The 6,949-nt window shown below is 43.1% G+C and overlaps 1 protein-coding gene across 1 annotated transcript in view; it reads right to left on the bottom strand.

Moving 5' to 3' along the window:
* FAT3 (FAT atypical cadherin 3) overlaps positions 1-6,949 on the bottom strand; it is a 462,771-nt gene that overhangs the window by 117,050 nt on the left and 338,772 nt on the right. The window lies entirely within an intron of this gene.

Below are 6,949 nucleotides of genomic sequence, written 5' to 3'. Positions count from 1 at the left end.
TATAAGAGCTGGTTCCCAACATCCTGTCACATTCTAGCATGACCAACATAATCAGGTCACAGCAAATTAAGGGAGGGTCCATGCAGATAGGATGGGGTCACTAGGAGTGCAAAGCGGGTTTAGCCCCCACACTGATGGGGTACCCTTGAGTGCAACACTTTACTTTCTTCCAAGTAAGTGCATGGCCTTCAAACACTCGTCCCCCCGGTGAGGAAAACATAAAACACTACACTATGTATTTCTGTTGTTGTTTCTATTTATTAAATTTGCATACCACCCTTCACCCATAGATCTCAGGGCGGTTCACAACATAGAATTACAATATAAAAAACACAACAAGCATAATAACAACAAGAACCAAAACGAAACAATAATCCCCTCTCTCACAACACATTTAAAGGGCATTGGACGTCAATCAGCCAAAGGCCTGATTGAAGAGGAAGGTTTTTACCTGGCGCCTAAAGATGTATAATGAAGGCACTAGGCAAACCTCCCTAGGGGGAGCGTTTCACAAACAGGGAGCCACCGCAGAGAAGGCCCGTCCTCATGTTGCCACCTTTTGGTAGCTTTTGGCTGTACAACCGTTTATAAATTGGCAAACAGATGCATAAATATTTGTGGGAACGGGAACCGGGGGGACCGTTTCAAACACTCAAGCATATCTGGAGCTTGCTAACAGAGGAAGCAGTGATGGCCACCAACCTAGTTGGCTTTAAAAAGAGGATTACACAAATTCATAGCTATCACAGGCTAGGAGAAACAATGGCTATGGCGGGGTCTCTGCTTTGTTTCTTCCCTAGGTTACTTTTTTTAAGGGGAGTGGGGCTTATACTACAAGCAGAGGCAGCAGAAGCTACAGCAACCCTGTTGTTTGAAGCCTGACTTCTGTTCTGCATCCTGCAGTATCTTGGAACCAGTGACGGAAAGGGGTGTTGAGCAAAAGGGAATTTTTTAATGGGGGGGGGAGCCTTTTGAGAATTTTCAGCTCAGCTTTAATGAACCCCCCCCCCCCACTCTCTCACCCATCACAATGGCAAGTCTTTCGCTAGTCATAAATACCGGGCTGTAGGGTTCAAATCGTAAGCCTCCCGAGAAGGCACTTAACCCACAATCGGCAGCAAATTATTTATTATTATTAAAAAATATTTCCCATTTAAATTAATAAGAATCTGGATTTCTTTCACGTTTTAACACAAGACGCCTGCTGACTCAAGTTACGCGTTGAACCTCAGCTAAATTAAACTGGGAAAAGGGGGGGGCATATTTCGGTGACTCCTCCCCTCCTCACATTACTTTTTATTAAAAGTACAGATTTGACGTGAATGGGGGAAAGCCCCCACCCCACATGGTACGAGAGAGAGCCATCAATAACCCGGGACTAACAAAACGGGTCATTATGTTCAGAAACGCAACTAATCAAAAGGAACCGCAGTTGGTTTCTTGTCCCCTGAACCTCCCAATGAAATAAATCCATTGCAACTGTATGTTTCCTGGAGATGGTAGGATTGGGGGGGGGGATGTGAGAGAGAGCTGGCCAAAGCTCCCCCCACCCCCCGTTTTAACTGAAAAAGCAAAACAGATTAATGGATCATACTGGCCTCATCCTTCAAATGGCCGTGCTGCGTCAAATCGCATGCTGAGCACTGGGAAACGAGGGTGCTCACACCACTTCGGAGGTAGCTCAGTGGCTTTCAGAATGAGCACGCACAGCGGGGGAAATTTTAACCCATTGATTAATATCACCACCCTCCAGCAATTCTATTGAACATTTGTGCACTGGCGGGGGGACGGACCCAACTTTATCGCTTTTTAAACCTTCCTGGGTGAGGGAGGGCAGAGAATGAAAGGGTTTCTCTTTTATTTCGACATTGCAATTTATGCTGATTGTTCGCCGGAATTAATAACACTGAGGGGGTAACTGCATGTTTAACCCAATGATACCCCCCCCCACTCCAATAAAATAAGGCCGTACTCATTTCTGATGTGCCGATCACCTGAGTTGCAACAAACCAGGGAATCAAAATAATGCCTTAAATTATGAGTTAAGCTCCTGACAGCCTCAGGACACAACTAAAACCCTAGGGGTTTCCCATCAGGTGTTATTATCCTCCCCCCCCCAAAAAAAAAATAATAATAATGCAGTGCAGTTGCTTTTTCCTGCACCGGCGGATACAATAGCTTTTTAACTCTCTGACCCCTATTGTGAAGACCCGTGACGCTTTTGTAAGACATGCACTCTTATTATAAAATGCACCTCAGGCACGAAAAGGGTTTTAAAATCCACTTTTAACAGAGCCTATCTCACTGTTCCTCCTTCAGCCGTCTCTGCTCTGTGCAGATTCAGGTCAATGGAAATGAGCAGGAATCCATTTCAGTTTCACCTGGGATGAAGGGGGTTCAAAAGACCTTATTGCCTTCATCTCGCCCTGGGATGGCAGAACCAGTGTTATTGGCCTGGCAGGACTGCCATCAAATTTAGTGGACAAACACAGACTTTAAATAACTAAATACTATACCAACTGCACATACACACAACTAGTAATAATTTCAGTTTATCTTAAGGTTCAGCTGGATTCCATCTAGCAGGCATCAAATCTGGACCCATAGTGATCAAAAGGGGCCCAGTCAAACTGGGAGAGCCGCCATTTTAACAAGTGGCAGGAATGTAGTAGACTTGTGGGCATGTGTTTTAATCTGGTTTTTGGCTTACTGTTGGTTTAAATTATTTTTGAATGTTTTAAATACTTGTTTTAAACTGGTTTGTTTTTAAAAAAACAAAACAAAACTGAGAATTGTATTGTTTTATTCTTTCTGTATACCACTTGGAAGTTTACAAGCAAGTAGTATATAAATAAAAAAAATAAACTCTAACGGAACCAAGAACAAAAGAGAAAGTGGGCTCCGCCATTTTCATTAGCTTGAGATCCAGCAGCAGAAACCTGTTAAAAATCCCCAAGAAGATGAACAACTGGAAAAAAAAACTCCTTTTGCACAGCAGGAGCTGCCTTAGGACTTATAATCTAGGCCACAGGAAAGAGACTTTGAAGCTGCACAACAGACAATTTAACGTCCAACATGTTTTTTTTTAGTACTGGAACTTTTCCTCAGAGGTGACTCTTATGCAGTTACTTTAAAGATAAATCAAAACTGTCTTCCACACTAGTTATTTTCAGATTGCTCCTTTCGTTTCCGGCTTCCGCACAAAGCAGAATAAGATAGTATTCTGAGGTAACAGAAATTTTGGTCTGTCACCGCAACAGATGGCAGAGACCATTTCTGAACAGGTGCTTTACCAAACACCGGGAGATTTAATGATATGGGGGGGAGGCGCGTTCAAAAACCTGCAGACTAAACTATCCACCCTACACCTCAGAGGTCTTCCACCTCATTTTGCTGCATGTATGGCTCAGACCAGAGTTACTTCAAATTGAGATACACTTGGATCTGAGTCTAGGTCTGAGGGAGGAGGACCATTTTCATCCTTGGGGCCACATTCTGTCCTGGGCAACCTTTTGAGGTCCACATACTAGCACCGGTCAGGGCCAGAAGCAAAAAGTACGCAGAGCAATGAACACATGCAACAACTATTACATGGAGGAGTTCAGTTTCTGGCCCCCATGCAAATTGGAGGAGCATGGCTTGCCCCATTACCCTGTTCTGCCCTCTTCTTCTGGGTCCAAAGGGTTCTGTGTGTCGGTGATTGCGCATCAATTTGACAAAATGGCCGCCATCTGTGTCATTTACCACTGCACACAGGGCCAGATTTAGGTTTGATGAGGCCCTAAGCTACTGAAGGTAATGGGGCCCTTTAGATGTCCAGCTGCCCTTTGTCAACAACAAATTGCCGCTGTTTTGTGTGTGTTGAATATATGATATATGGTAATTTATGGACCTAATAGGTATCTAAAGCCATTTGCACATGTTGCCATGCAACCAGTCCATGCAGAATGTAGGCACCCTATATATAGAAAGGAGCAAACCAGTGATATTTTAGGGAGCAGGCTAGCAGGCAGGGCCCATTACTTACATCATAGGAGCCTACACAGCAGAAAACACTGTTGCTGTATGTAGGTTTTATTTTATTTGTTTTTTATGTTATATTTTGGAAATGTACATCCAGGTTTTTTCCCTTTAATTTTTTGTGGGGCCCCCAAGGAAGTGGGTGACACTGTGGGTTAAACCACAGAGCCGAGGACTTGCCGATCATAAGGTCGGCGGTTCGAATCCCCACGACGGGGTGAGCTCCCGTTGTTGGGTCCCTGCTCCTGCCAACCTAGCAGTTTGAAAACACGTCAAAGTGCAAGTAGATAAATAGGTACCGCTCCGGCGGGAAGGTAAACGGCATTTCCGTGCGCTGCTCTGGTTTGCCAGAAGCGGCTTAGTCATGCTGGCCACATGACCCGGAAGCTGTACGCCGGCTCCCTCGGCCAATAAAGCGAGATGAGCGCCGCAACCCCAGAGTCGGCCATGACTGCACCTAATGGTCAGGGGTCCCCTTACCTTTTAAGGAAGTGGGGCCCTAAGCTATAGCTTGTTTAGCTTATACGTAAATCCATAGCTGTCAATGTTTCCCTTTTTTAAAGGGAAATTCCCTTATTCCGAATAGGATCCCTCACAAGAAAAGGGAAAAGTTGACAGCTATGTAAATCTGGCATTGACTGCACCTCTCTCTCCTCCATCTCTCCCCTCTATCCCACACTGAAAGAGTTAAAAAACAACATGATGTCCCATCTGGTAAAATACTGAAGGAGGGGGTGAAGCTGCGCTGGGGAGTGCTGTGGCCTGGGGATAGTCTTGAGGGACACAGTCCCATGTACCTCTGAGTCTGAGGTACCCCACATCCAGTCTAGTCCTTATTAAATACACAAAGCAGAGGTTCTACCACTAAGCTTTCCATCCTGCCTGATGCATGGTACCCACTTCAGCTGTTCCCATGGGTCCTCCTCAGCCCACTGCAAGATATGGCACCGTGAACCTGGTGCTAACTTGATTTCATGCCCAAACCCCATCAATTCCCCACGTCCTTCTACGCGTGTCTCAATGACTTATCTCGGCTGTTATGTACACACTTAGCAGCAGTTAACTGCAAGCGACAACGTAATTGTTCCTGACATTTAATTAAAGTTCTGCAGACACCAAGGTATTAAAACATTTCTATTGGATTATATGCTTTTAATTATTTGTTTGAAGCCAACCTTCAAAAATAAATAATAAAAAATGCAAAGGAAAAGGACCTCTATTAATCAGTTATTGTGGAAGGGATCTTTTTGAAGACAAGATCTGCAGATTTCATGAAGAAATTTCTGATGAAAAAAGGGTAGCCTTGGGACTGCCAGAGCTTTTTATTTATTTATTTAAATGAATGTTTTATGCTGATAACCGTGAAAAGGGGGGGGAGGGGGAATTCCAATTTTTCATTTAAGTTGCTTTGCAACCATCTTAATGAGCAATCAGAAAATCACAACGTTATCAGAGCACACTTCTTAAGACAACTTTGCCTATAAAACCTAGGAAGAATTCAAAGGGGGACGATAACGACAGCTGATGCCTTTAAAATGCCCCTTCTTTTGCTCACAAAATATAGATTAGTTTCAACTAAATCCAATATTTGTTTAAATTCTGGAGTTAGTATGTTGAGCTTCCTCCCCTCCGCTGGTAAAATCCCTACATTTTGCATAACCAATTACTGATACATCAAATATATTTTGGGTCAAGTCCAATGATTAATTATGTTCTTGTTGCTTGGTTTCCTTTTGCTCGTTTCAACATATTGTATGTACAGTCAACAATATCTGTTTGCATGTTTTAACATAGGCCTTAATATAATTATCTTGCAAAATTTCAAACTGTGTTATTTAAAATAGGATGCCTAAAATGCAGGTGCATGCAAATATCTTTCTTTAAGACTTCTTCCTTACATCCCTGCTTATGGGTTAGTTTCCTCTGCTAATGAAGGAAACAGCAGCTAGAAATATTGCCCACTCCAGATCCCAGTGTACACCAAGACAGTGCTGTGGTACCTGCTATGAGCAATATTCAGCTTTTGGCATGTGCCAGCCACAAATATTATTATTATGGCTACCTCCAGGTGGTTCCTCCCACCATTCCTTTGCAAGAACCCGTCTATGACAGCAATTTCTGGGAGGTGTGGATTAGGCTGGTATAAAATTAGGTTGCATAAAAATGTGAAGTAAATGAAATCTTTTTGCATCATTATTTGTAGGGGATTACTTGTTCTGCAGTGGTCCCCAAACTGTGGACCACTGAGTTTCGTTAAGGCGGACTGTGGTGCGCCCATAAAGAACACGTGCAACCTGAATTCAGTGGAAATTGAATTGTAATAATACAAAATGCCATATAAGAAATAAAAGAAGAGTTTTAAATGCCATTAAGAATGATACAGCATCCAGCACAGAACATTGTAACTGCTACAATGGGCAGAAAAATCATCAAGTGGTCTGCCAGAACCCTCAGCAATTTTCAAGTGGTCCGTGGGAAAAGAAATTGGGAACCACTGCTCCACTGGAATGTTACGTGCAGCAGAAGCAATGATGGCCTCATTGAAGAGTTTTTGCTGGGAGGTTAATTTCATTTCAGGATGCAGATCTGCAATAAAGATTAGCCATCCTGTCAAAAAGAAAGGAAAAAAAAGTTCCTGTGGCACCCTGCTTCCTGAAATTGGGATGGCAGGTCCAGAATGAAACTGCAAATAAGGCCTGCCAATCGACTTCTTTTATCTGTTTGTTTAATCAATTGCTTTTGTAGTTCAGCATTAATGCTAGGCAATTGGAATTTAAATTAGTGTAAGGTAAAATAAATTAACGTTTGCGCTTGTGTGTGTGTGTGGACTCATTGATTCCACCTTCTTCTCCTTTTGAGATTTTATTTGCTTCATCTCCTTTGCCTGCAAGCAACTCTGCCTAGACCTCAAAAATAATCCCTCTTCAGA

The sequence above is a fragment of the Podarcis tiliguerta genome (genome assembly GCF_965153285.1).
Source record: "Podarcis tiliguerta genome assembly, chromosome: 4".
Classification (NCBI taxonomy): Eukaryota; Metazoa; Chordata; class Lepidosauria; order Squamata; family Lacertidae; genus Podarcis; species Podarcis tiliguerta.
This window is presented reverse-complemented; position numbering and strand designations above follow the sequence as displayed.